This window comes from Arachis ipaensis, chromosome B9 (genome assembly GCF_059453495.1).
Source record: "Arachis ipaensis isolate K30076 ecotype BB chromosome B9, ASM5945349v1, whole genome shotgun sequence".
Taxonomy (NCBI): domain Eukaryota; kingdom Viridiplantae; phylum Streptophyta; class Magnoliopsida; order Fabales; family Fabaceae; genus Arachis; species Arachis ipaensis.
Window position 1 is genome coordinate 127,040,820 of NC_142444.1, and position 12,408 is coordinate 127,053,227.

Consider the following 12,408-nt stretch of genomic DNA (forward strand, 5'->3'; position numbering starts at 1 on the left):
ATTTATTCTGAGCCAATATGGCATTCAGAGTATCAATTTCAAGAACTCCCTTCCTCTGAGGCGTCTCATTACTCATAGGATTCCTTTCAGAAGTGTATATGAACTGGTTATTTGCAACCATGTCAATGAGTTCCTGAGCTTCTGCAGGTATTTTCTTTAGGTGAATGGATCCACCTGTAGAATGGTCCAATGACATCTTAGATAATTCAGACAGACCATCATAGAATATATCCAGGATGGTCCATTCTGAAAGCATGTCAGAAGGACACTTTTTGGTCAGTTGCTTATATCTCTCCCAAGCTTCATAGAGGGATTCACCTTCTTTCTATTTGAAGGTTTGAACATCTACTCTAAGCTTGCTAAGCTTTTGAGGAGGAAAGAACTTGGCTAAGAAAGCCATGACCAGCTTATCCCAAGAGTTCAGGCTATCCTTAGGTTGAGAGTCCAACCATATTCTAGCTTTGTCTCTTACAGCAAACGGGAAAAGCATAAGCCTGTAGACCTCGGAGTCAACCCCATTGGTCTTAACAGTATCACATATCTGCAAGAATTCAGTTAAGAACTGAAATGGATCTTCTGATGGAAGTCCATGAAACTTGCAGTTCTGTTGCATCAGAGAAACTAATTGAGGCTTTAGCTCAAATTTGTTTGCTCCAATGGCAGGGATTGAGATGCTTCTTCCATGTAAATTGGAATTTGGTGCAGTAAAGTCACCAAGCATCTTCCTTGCATTGTTATTATTTTCGGCCATGTCTCCTTCTTTTTCGAAAATTTCTGTCAGATTTTCTCCAGAGAGTTGTGCTTTAGCTTCCCTTAGCTTCCTCTTCAGAGTCCTTTCAGGTTCAGGATCGGCTTCAACAAGAATGTTCTTATCCTTGTTCCTGCTCATATGAAAAAGAAGAAAACAGAAAAGAATATATGGAATCCTCTATGTCACAGTATAGATATTCCTTTATGTGAGTAGAAGAAGAAAAGAATAGAAGAAGAGAAATTCGAACACCAAGAGGAAGAGAGGGTTCGAATTTTGAGATGAGGAGAAGTGTTAGTAAATAAATAAATAATTAGAAGGAGATGAGAGAGAAAAATTTTCGAAAATAATTGAAAAGAAAAGAAAAATATTTTTGTTTTTAATTTAAATTTAAAGTTAAAATTCGAAAATTAAAAAAAGAAAAATAAAATTAAATTAAATTAAAATTCAAAACAATTAGTTAATTAAAAAGGAATTTTGAAAAAGAGGAAGGTGATTTTCGAAAATTAGAGAGAGAGAATTAGTTAGGTAATTTTGAAAAAGATAAGAATCAAACAAAAAGATAGGATTAATTTGAAAAAGATTTGAAAATTAATTTGAAAAGATAAGAGGTTAGAAAAGATTTTGAAATTGATTTTGAAAAAGATGTAATTGAAACTTATTTTGAAAAAAGATTTGAAAAAGAAATTTAAAAAGATTTGATTTTGAAAATTAAAGTTGATTACTTGACTAACAAGAAACAACAAGATATGATTTTAAAATTTAAAGATTGAACCTTTCTTAATAGGCAAGTAACAAACTTAAAAATTTTTGAATCAATCACATTAATTGTTAGTAAAGATTTTGAAATTATGAACAAGATAAGAAAAAGATTTTTGAAAATCAATTTGAAATTTTCGAAAATCATAAAAGAAAAATGAAAAAGATAGAATTTTTAAATTGAAAATTTGATTTGACTATAAGAAACAATTAAATTTAAAAACTTTTTGAAAAAATCAACTCAAATTTTCGAAAGTTTATGAGAGAAAAAGGAAAAGATATTCTTTTGATTTTTGAATTTTAATGAAGAAAGAGAAAAACATAAAATTGATGAAAAACATTAAAATTTTGGATTGAAATAAAAGATGCATGCAAGAACACTATGAGTGTCAAGATGAACACCAAGAACACTTTGAATGTCAAGATGAACACCAAGAACTTATTTTTGAAAATTTTTTAAGAAAAGAAAAACATGCAAGACACCAAACTTAGAAATTTTTAATTTTTAGACATTATAAAAGCAAGAGTGCATATGAAAAACAAGATGCAACATACAACAAGAAAATATGAAGATCAAACAAGAGGATTGATGAGCGGATAATTTATACGCTTTTTGGCATTGTTTTTAGTATGTTTTTAGTATGATTTAATTAGTTTTCATTATATTTTTATTAGTTTTTAATTAAAATTCATATTTCTGGACTTTACTATGAGTTTGTGTGTTTTTCTGTGATTTCAGGTATTTTCTGGCTGAAATTGAGGAACCTGAGCAAAAATCAGATTCAGAGGTTGAAGAAGGACTGCAGATGCTGTTGGATTCTGACCTCCCTGCACTCAAAGTGGATTTTCTGGAGCTACAGAACTCCAAATGGCGCTCTTCCAATTGCGTTGGAAAGTAGACATCCAGGGCTTTCCAGAAATATATAATAGTCCATACTTTTCCCGATTTTAGATGACGCAAACGGGCATTGAACGCCAGTTCTATGTTGCAGTCTGGCGTTCAGCGCCAGAAACAAGTTGCAAAGTGGAGTTCAACGCCAGAAACACGTTACAAACTAGCGTTCAACTCCAAGAATGACCTCTCCACGTGTAAACTTCAAGCTCAGCCCAAGCACACACCAAGTGGGCCCCGGAAGTGGATTTCTGCATCATTTACTCATTTCTGTAAACCCTAGTAACTAGTTTAGTATAAATAGGACTTTTTACTATTGTATTTACATCTTTGGATTATCTTTTGATCCTTTGATCATGTTTTGGGGGCTGGCCATTCGGCCATGCCTGGACCTTATCCCTTATGTATTTTCAACGGTAGAGTTTCTACACACCATAGATTAAGGTGTGGAGCTCTGCTGTTCCTCAAAGATTAATGCAAAGTACTACTGTTTTTCTATTCAATTCAAATTATTCCGCTTCTAAGATATTCATTCGCACTTCAATATGATGGATGTGATGATCGTGACAGTCATCATCATTCTCAACTTATGAACGCGTGCCTGACAACTACTTCCGTTCTACCTTAGATTGAATGGATATCTCTTGGATATCTAATACAGGGGACCGAGTCCGAGTTATTAGCGTCTTTGTGGTATAAGTTAGAACCCATGGATGGCCATTCCTGAGATCTGGAAAGTCTAAACCTTGTCTGTGGTATTCTGAGTAGGATCTGGGAAGGGATGGCTGTGACGAGCTTCAAACTCGCGAGTGCTGGGCATAGTGACAGACGCAAAAGGATAGTAAATCCTATTCCAGTATGATCGAGAACCGACAGATGATTAGCCATGCAGTGACAGGGCATTGGACCATTTTCACAGGAGGATGGGATGTAGCCATTGACAACAGTGATGCCCTACATAAAGCTTGCCATGTAAAGGAGTAGGATTGATTGGATGAAGACAGCAGGAAAGCAGAGATCAGAGGAACGAAAGTATCTCTATACACTTATCTGAAATTCTCACCAATGAATTACATAAGTATCTCTATCCTATTTTAATTATCTTTTATTTCACTATAATCTCTTAATACATTTGAACCTGCCTGACTGAGATTTACAAGGTGACCATAGCTTGCTTCAAGCCGACAATCTCCGTGGGATCGACCCTTACTCACGTAAGGTTTATTACTTGGACGTCCCAGTGCACTTGTTGGTTAGTTGTACGAAGTTGTGAAACAGATATAAGATCATGAACGTGTGTATTGAGTTTTTAGCGCCGTTACCAAGGAATGGAATGATCACGATTTCGCACACCAAGTTTTTGGCGCCGTTGCTGGGGATTGTTCGAGTTTGGACAATTGACGGTTCATCTTGTTGCTCAGATTAGGTACTTTCTTTTCGTTATCTTTTCAAAATATATATATATATATATATATATATATAATAAAAATATTTTCTTTTTCATTTTTTTTTCCAAAATAATTTTCGAAAAATACAAAAAAAAAATTTACAAAATCATAAAATCAAAAATATTTTTTTTTTGTGTTTCTTGCTTGAGTCTAGAGTCAACTTTTAAGTTTGGTGTCAATTGCATCTTTTTAATTTTCTAAAAATTATTTTCGAAAATTCATCATATGTTCTTCATGATCTTTAAGTTGTTCCTGGCCAATCTTCTTGTTTGATCTTCATATTTTCTTGTTTTGTGTCTTTTCTTGTTTTTCATATGCATTTTTAATTTGTTAGTTTCTAAAGTTTGAAAATTTCTAAGTTTGGTGTCTTGCATGTTTTTCTTTCATTAAAAATTTTCAAAAATAAGTCTTGATGTTCATCTTGATCTTCAAAGTGTTCTTGGTGTTCATCTTGACATTCATAGTGTTCTAGCATGCATTAGTTGTTTTGATTCATAATTTTCATAAATTTTGTCAATTTTATGTTTTTCTCTTTCTTCATTAAAAATTCAAAAATAAAAAAAATATATCTTTTCCTTATTTTAGTCAAAATTTTCGAAAATATGATTTGATTTAGTCAAAAAGTTTTTAAATTTAATTGTTTCTTATGAATCAAATCAAATTTTCAATTTAAAAATCTTATCTTTTCAAAATCTTTTTCAAAAATCAAATCTTTTTCATTTTACCTTCATATTTTTGAAAACTTTTTGAATTTGATTTTCAAAATCTTTTTCTTATTTTATTTCTTAATTTTCAAAATCTTTACTAACATTTAATATGATTGATTGAAAAATTTCAAGTTGTTACTTGCTTATTAAGAAAGATTCAATCTTTAAACTCTAGAATCATATCTTTTTAGTTTCTTGTTAGTCAAGTAATCAACTTTAGTTTTCAAAATCAAATCTTTTTAATTTTCTTTTCAAATCTTTTTCAAATTAAAATTTCAATCATATCTTTTTCAAATTCAATTTCAAAATCTTTTCTAACTTCTTATCTTTTAAAATTGATTTTCAAATCTTATCTTTTTGTTTCAATCATATCTTTTTAAATTTCAATCATATCCTTTTCAAAAACAAATTTCAAAACTTTTTCAATCAATCTTATCTTTTTGTTTCAATCATATCTTTTTCAAAACTACCTAACTAATCCTCTCTCTCTTATTTTCGAAAATTCCCTCTCTCCTTTTTCAAAATTCCTTTTTAATTAACTAATTGTTTTAATTTTAATTTAATTTCAACTTTAATTTTCGAAATCTAACTTTCAATTTTAATTTTTTATTTTTAATTAAATTTCAAAATTCTCTCTCTCATCTCCTTCTATTTATTTATTCATCTACTAACACTTCTCTTCCATCCAAAAAAATTCGAACACTACCTCCCTCTCTGTGTTCGAGTTTTTCCTCTTCTCTTCTTTACATTACATTCTTTTCTTCTTCTACTCACACAAAGGAATCTCTATACGGTGACATAGAGGATTCCATATTTTCTTTGTTATTCCCTTCTTTGTCATATGAGCAGGAGCAAGGACAAGAACATTCTTGTTGAAGCAGATCCTGAACCTGAAAGGACTCTGAAAAGGAAACTAAGAGAAGCTAAAATACAACAATCCAGAGACAACCTTACAGGAATTTTCGAACAGGAAGAGGAGATGGCAGCCAAAAATAATAATAATGCAAGGAGGATGCTTGGTGACTTCACTGCACCTAATTCCAATTTACATGGAAGAAGCATCTCAATTCCTGCCATTGGAGCAAACAACTTTGAGCTGAAACCTCAATTAGTTTCTCTGATGCAGCAGAACTGCAAGTTTCATGGACTTCCATCTGAAGATCATTTTCAGTTCTTGACTGAATTCTTGCAGATCTGTGATACTGTTAAGACCAATGGGGTTGATCCCGAGGTCTACAGGCTTATGCTTTTCCCGTTTGCTGTAAGAGACAGAGCTAGAGTGTGGTTGGACTCTCAACCTAAGGATAGTCTGAACTCTTGGGATAAGCTGGTCACGACTTTCTTAGCCAAGTTCTTCCCTCCTTAAAAGCTTAGTAAGCTTAGAGTGGATGTTCAAACCTTCAGACAGAAAGAAGGAGAATCCCTCTATGAAGCTTGGGAGAGGTACAAGCAACTGACCAAAAAGTGTCCTTCTGACATGCTTTCAGAATGGACCATCCTGGATATATTCTATGATGGTCTGTCTGAATTAGCTAAGATGTCATTGGATACTTTTACAGGTGGATCCATTCACCTAAAGAAAACGCCTACAAAAGCTCAAGAACTCATTGACATGGTTGCTAATAACCAGTTCATGTACACTTCTGAGAGGAATCCTGTGAGTAATGGGACGCCTCAGAAGAAGGGAGTTCTTGAAATTGATACTCTGAATGCCATATTGGCTCAGAATAAAATATTAACTCAGCAAGTCAATATGATTTCTCAGAGTCTGAATAGAATGCAAGCTGCATCCAACAGTACTCAAGAGGCATCTTCTGAAGAAGAAGCTTATGATCCTGAGAACCCTGCAATAGCAGAGGTGAATTACATGGGTGAACCATATGGAAACACCTATAATCCCTCATGGAGAAATCACCCAAATCTCTCATGGAAGGATCAACAAAAGCCTCAACAAGGCTTTAATAATGGTGGAAGAAACAAGTTTAGCAATAGCAAGCCTTTTCCATCATCCACTCAGCAAAAGATAGAGAGTTCTGAGCAGAATCCATCTAGCTTGGCAAATATAGTCTCTGATCTATCTAAGGCCACTCTAAGTTTCATGAATGAAACAAGGTCCTCCATTAGAAATTTGGAAGCACAAGTGGGCCAGCTGAGTAAAAGGATCACTGAAATCCCTCTTAGTACTCTCCCAAGCAATACAAAAGAAAATCCAAAAGGAGAGTGCAAGGCCATTGAATTGACCATCATGGCCAAACCCACAAGAGAAGAGGAGGACGTGAGTCCCAGTGAGGAAGACCTCCTGGGACGTCCAGTGAACAATAAGGAGTTTCCCTCTGAGGAACCAAAGGAATCTGAGACTCATCTAGAGACCATAGAGATTTCATTGAACCTCCTTATACCATTCATGAGCTCTGATGAGTATTCTTCTTCTGAAGAGAATGAAGATGTTACTGAAGAGCAAGTTGCCAAGTACCTTGGTGCTATCATGAAGCTGAATGCCAAATTATTTGGTAATGAGACTTGGGAAGATGAACCTCCCTTGCTCACCAATGAACTGAGTGATCTGGATCAACTGAGATTGCCTCAGAAGAAACAGGATCCTGGAAAGTTCTTAATACCTTGTACCATAGGCACCATGACCTTTGAAAAGGCTCTATGTGACCTTGGGTCAGGGATAAACCTCATGCCACTCTCTGTAATGGAGAAATTGGGAATCCTTGAGGTGCAAGCTGCCAGAATCTCACTAGAGATGGCAGATAACTCAAGAAAACAGGCTTATGGACTAGTAGAAGACATGTTAGTAAAGGTTGAAGACCTCTACATCCCTGCTGATTTCATAATCCTAGACACTGGGAAGGAAGAGGATGAATCCATCATCCTTGGAAGACCCTTCCTAGCCACAGCAAGAGCTGTGATTGATGTAGACAGAGGAGAATTGATCCTTCAACTAAATGAGGATAACCTTGTGTTTAAAACTCAAGGTTCTCCTTCTGTAACCATGGAGAGGAAGCATGAAAAGCTTCTCTCACTGCAGAGTCAACCAAAGCCCCCACAGTCAAACTCTAAGTTTGGTGTTGGGAGGCCTCAGCCAAACTCTAAGTTTGGTGTTGAACTCCCATATCCAAACTCTAAGTTTGGTGTTGGGAGTCTATAAAATTGACCTGATCACTTGTGTGGCTCCATGAGAGCCCACTGTCAAGCTATTGACACTAAAAAAGCGCTTGTTGGGAGGCAACCCAATGTTATTTAATCATTTTTATTTTATTTTCTCTTTGTTATTTCATGTTTTATTAGGTTGATGATCATGTGGAGTCACAAAAACTACTGAAAAATCAAAAATAGAATGAAAAACAGCATTGAAAACAGAACACCCTGGAGGAAGGGCTTACTGGCGTTTAAACGCTAGTAAGGAGCATCTGGCTGGCGTTTAACGCCAGAATAGAGCATGAAACTGGCGTTAAACGCCAGAAACAAGCATTAGTCTAGCGTTTAAACGCCAGGATTGCACCCAGAGGAAAGCTGGCGTTAAACGCCAGAAACAAGCATCTGACTGGCGTTTAACGCCAGAAACATGCACCACACTGGCGTTCAACGCTAGAAACATGCTATAGACTGGCGTTGAACGCCCAAAACAAGCATGGAAGTGGCGTTTAACGCCAGAAACATGTTGCAGTCTGGCGTTAAATGCCAGGATTGCCTACAGAGGGCGTTTACACGCCTAATTAGAGCAGGGATGATTAAAATCCTTGGCCTCACTGGATCTGTGGACCCCACAGGATCTTCTCAGGATCTGTGGACCCCACAGGATCCCCACCTACTTCTTCTCTCCTCTTCACACCTTTTCATAACACTCTTCCCCAAATACCCCTCACCAATCAACTCAATCACTCTTTCCCATCACCTCTTCACCACTCACATCCATCCTCTCTTCCCCAAAAACCCCACCTACCTTTAAATTCAAAATAATTTCCCTCCCAAACCCAACCCTAAATGGCCGAACCCAAACCCCTTTCCACTCCTATATAAACCCCTCATTCCTTCTTCATTTTCACACAACACAACCCTCTCTTCACCCCTTGGCCGAAACCACTTCTCCCTCCATCTCCTCCATTCTCTTCTTCTTCTACTTCTTTCTCTCTTCTTTTGCTCGAGGACGAGCAACCATTTTAAGTTTGGTGTGGTAAAAGCATTGCTTTTTATTTTTCCATAACCATTTATGGCACCTAAGGCCAGAGAAACCTCTAGAAAGAGGAAAGAGAAGGCAATCGCTTCCACCTCTGAGTCATGGGAGATGGAGAGATTCATCTCTAAGGTTCATCAAGACCACTTCTATGAAGTTGTGGCCAAGAAGAAAGTGATCCCTGAGGTTCCTTTCAAAATAAAAAAGAATGAGTATCCGAATATCCGACTTGAAATCCAAAGAAGAGGTTGGGAAGTTCTAACCAACCCCATTCAACAAGTCGGGATCTTAATGGTTCAAGAGTTCTATGCAAACGCATGGGTTACCAGGAACCATGATCAAAGTGTGAACCCGAACCCAAAGAATTGGCTCACCATGGTTCGGGGGAAATACTTAGATTTCAGTCCGGAGAATGTAAGGTTGGCGTTCAACCTACCAATGATGGAAGAGAATGCATGCCCTTACACTAGAAGAGTCAACTTTGATCAAAGGTTGGACCAAGTCCTCATGGACATATGTGTGGAAGGAGCTCAATGGAAAATTGACTCAAAAGGTAAGCCGGTTCAACTAAGAAGGCTTGACCTCAAACCAGTGGCTAGAGGATGGTTGGAGTTCATTCAATGCTCAATCATTCCTACTAGCAACCAGTCTGAAGTTACTATAGACCGGGCCATCATGATCCATAGTATCATGATTAGGGAGGAAGTGGAAGTTCATGAGATTATACCTCAAGAACTCTACAAGGTGGCTGACAAGTCCTCCAACTTGGCAAGGTTAGCCTTTCCTCACCTCATTTGCCACCTCTGCAATTCGGCTGGGATTGACATAGAGGGAGACATCCTCATTGAAGAGGACAAGCCCATCACTAAGAAAAGGATGGAGCAAACAAGAGAGCATAGACCTCAACATGAGCATGAGGAAATTCCTCACCATGAAATCCCTGAGATACCTCAAGGGATGCACTTTCCTCCACAAAACTATTGGGAACAAATCAACACTTCCCTAGGTGAATTAAGTTCCAACATGGGACAATTAAGGGTGGAACATCAAGAGCACTCCATCATCCTCCACGAAATTAGAGAAGATCAAAGAGCTATGAGGGAGGAGCAAGAAAGACAAGGAAGAGACATAGTGGAGCTCAAAAGCACCATTGGTCCTTCAAGAAGAGGAAGATGCCACCCTCACTAAGGTGGACTCATTCCTTAATCTCCTTGTTTATTTATTTTCCTATTTTTCGATTTTTATGCTTTATGTTTGTTTATGTTTTTGTCTTCATGATCACTAGTATTTAAGTGTCTATGCCTTAAAGTTATGAATGTCCTATGAATCCATCACCTTTCTTAAATGAAAAATGTTTTAATTACAAAAGAACAAGAAGTACATGGTTTCGAATTCATCCTTGAAACTAGTTTAATTATTTTGATGTGGTGGCAACACTTTTTGTTTTCTGAATGTATGCTTGAACAGTGCATATGTCTTTTGAAGTTGTTGTTTATGAATGTTAAATATGTTGGCTCTTGAAAGAATGATGATCAGAAGAATGTTATTTGATAATCTGAAAAATCATAAAATTGATTCTTGAAGCAAGAAAAAGCAGTGAATACAGAAAGCTTGCGAAAAAAAAAGAGAAAAATGGCGAAAAAAAATATAGAAAGAAAAAGCAAGCAGAAGAAGCCAAAAGCTCTTAAAACCAAAAGGCAAGAGCAAAAAGCCAATAACCCTTAAAACCAAAAGGCAAGGGTAAATAAAAAGGATCCCAAGGCTTTGAGCATCAGTGGATAGGAGGGCCTAGAGGAATAAAATCCTGGCCTAAGCGGCTAAACCAAGCTGTCCCTAACCATGTGCTTGTGCTGTGAAGGTGTCAAGTGAAAACTTGAGACTGAGCGGTTAAAGTCAAGGTCCAAAGCAAAAGAAGAGTGTGCTTAAGAACCCTGGACACCTCTAATTGGGGACTTTAGCAAAGCTGAGTCACAATCTGAAAAGGTTCACCCAATTATGTGTCTGTGGCATTTATGTATCCGGTGGTAATACTGGAAAACAAAGTGCTTAGGGCCACGGCCAAGACTCATAAAGTAGCTGTGTTCAAGAATCAACATACTGAACTAGGAGAATCAATAACACTATCTGAACTCTGAGTTCCTATAGATGCCAATCATTCTGAACTTCAATGGATAAAGTGAGATGCCAAAACTATTCAAAAGGCAAAAAGCTACAAGTCCCGCTCATCTGATTGGAGCTATGTTTCATTGATATTTTGGAATTTATAGTATATTCTCTTCTTTTTATCCTATTTGATTTTCAGTTGCTTGGGGACAAGCAACAATTTAAGTTTGGTGTTGTGATGAGCGGATAATTTATACGCTTTTTGGCATTATTTTTAGTATGTTTTTAGTATGATTTATTTAGTTTTCATTATATTTTTATTAGTTTTTAATTAAAATTCACATTTCTGGACTTTACTATGAGTTTGTGTGTTTTTCTGTGATTTCAGGTATTTTCTGGCTGAAATTGAGAAACCTGAGCAAAAATCAGATTCAGAGGTTGAAGAAGGACTGCAGATGTTGTTGGATTCTGACCTCCCTGCACTCAAAGTGGATTTTCTGGAGCTACAGAACTCCAAATGGCGCGCTTCCAATTGCGTTGAAAAGTAGACATCCAGGGCTTTCCAGAAATATATAATAGTTTATACTTTGCCCGAGTTTAGATGACGCAAACTGGCGTTGAACGCCAGTTCTATGTTGCAGTCTGGCGTTCAGCGCCAGAAACAAGTTGCAAAGTGGAGTTCAACGCCAGAAACACGTTACAAACTGGTGTTCAACTCCATAAAATGACCTCTCCACGTGTAAACTTCAAACTCAGCCCAAGCACACACCAAGTGGGCCCCGGAAGTGGATTTCTGCATCATTTACTCATTTCTGTAAACCCTAGTAACTAGTTTAGTATAAATAGGACTTTTTACTATTGTATTTACATCTTTGGATTATCTTTTGATCCTTTGATCATGTTTTGGGGGCTGGCGATTCGGACATGCCTGGACCTTATCCCTTATGTATTTTCAATGGTAGAGTTTCTACACACCATAGATTAAGGTGTGGAGCTCTGCTGTTCCTCAAAGATTAATGCAAAGTACTACTATTTTTCTATTCAATTCAACTTATTCCACTTCTAAGATATTCATTCGCACTTCAATATGATGGATGTGATGATCGTGACAGTCATCATCATTCTCAACTTATGAACGCGTGCCTGACAACCACTTCCGTTCTACCTTAGATTGAATGGATATCTCTTGGATATCTAATACAGGGGACCGAGTCCGAGTTATTAGCGTCTTCGTGGTATAAGTTAGAACCCATGGATGGCCATTCCTGAGATCCGGAAAGTCTAAACCTTATCTGTGGTATTCCGAGTAGGATCTGAGAAGGGATGGCTGTGACGAGCTTCAAACTCGCGAGTGCTGGGCGTAGTGACAGACGCAAAAGGATAGTAAATCCTATTCTAGTATGATCGAGAACCGACAGATGATTAGCCATGCAGTGACAGCGCATTGGACCATTTTCACAGGAGGATGGAATGTAGCCATTGACAACGGTGATGCCCTACATAAAGCTTGCCATGGAAAGGAGTAGGATTGATTGGATGAAGACAGCAAGAAAGCAGAGATCAGAGGAACG

General features: G+C 37.0%; 2 non-coding genes across 2 annotated transcripts; one reads left to right on the forward strand and one right to left on the reverse strand.

Annotated features, from left to right (window-relative positions):
• The first annotated feature begins 250 nt into the window (after positions 1-250).
• Positions 251-358, forward strand: LOC148546248 (small nucleolar RNA R71). Its single transcript, XR_015901170.1, has one exon. It is a non-coding gene; the product is annotated as a small nucleolar RNA R71 (small nucleolar RNA).
• Positions 359-5,929: 5,571 nt separating this feature from the next.
• Positions 5,930-6,037, reverse strand: LOC148546249 (small nucleolar RNA R71). The gene has a single exon (XR_015901176.1). It is a non-coding gene; the product is annotated as a small nucleolar RNA R71 (small nucleolar RNA).
• Between the last annotated feature and the right edge of the window lie 6,371 nt (positions 6,038-12,408).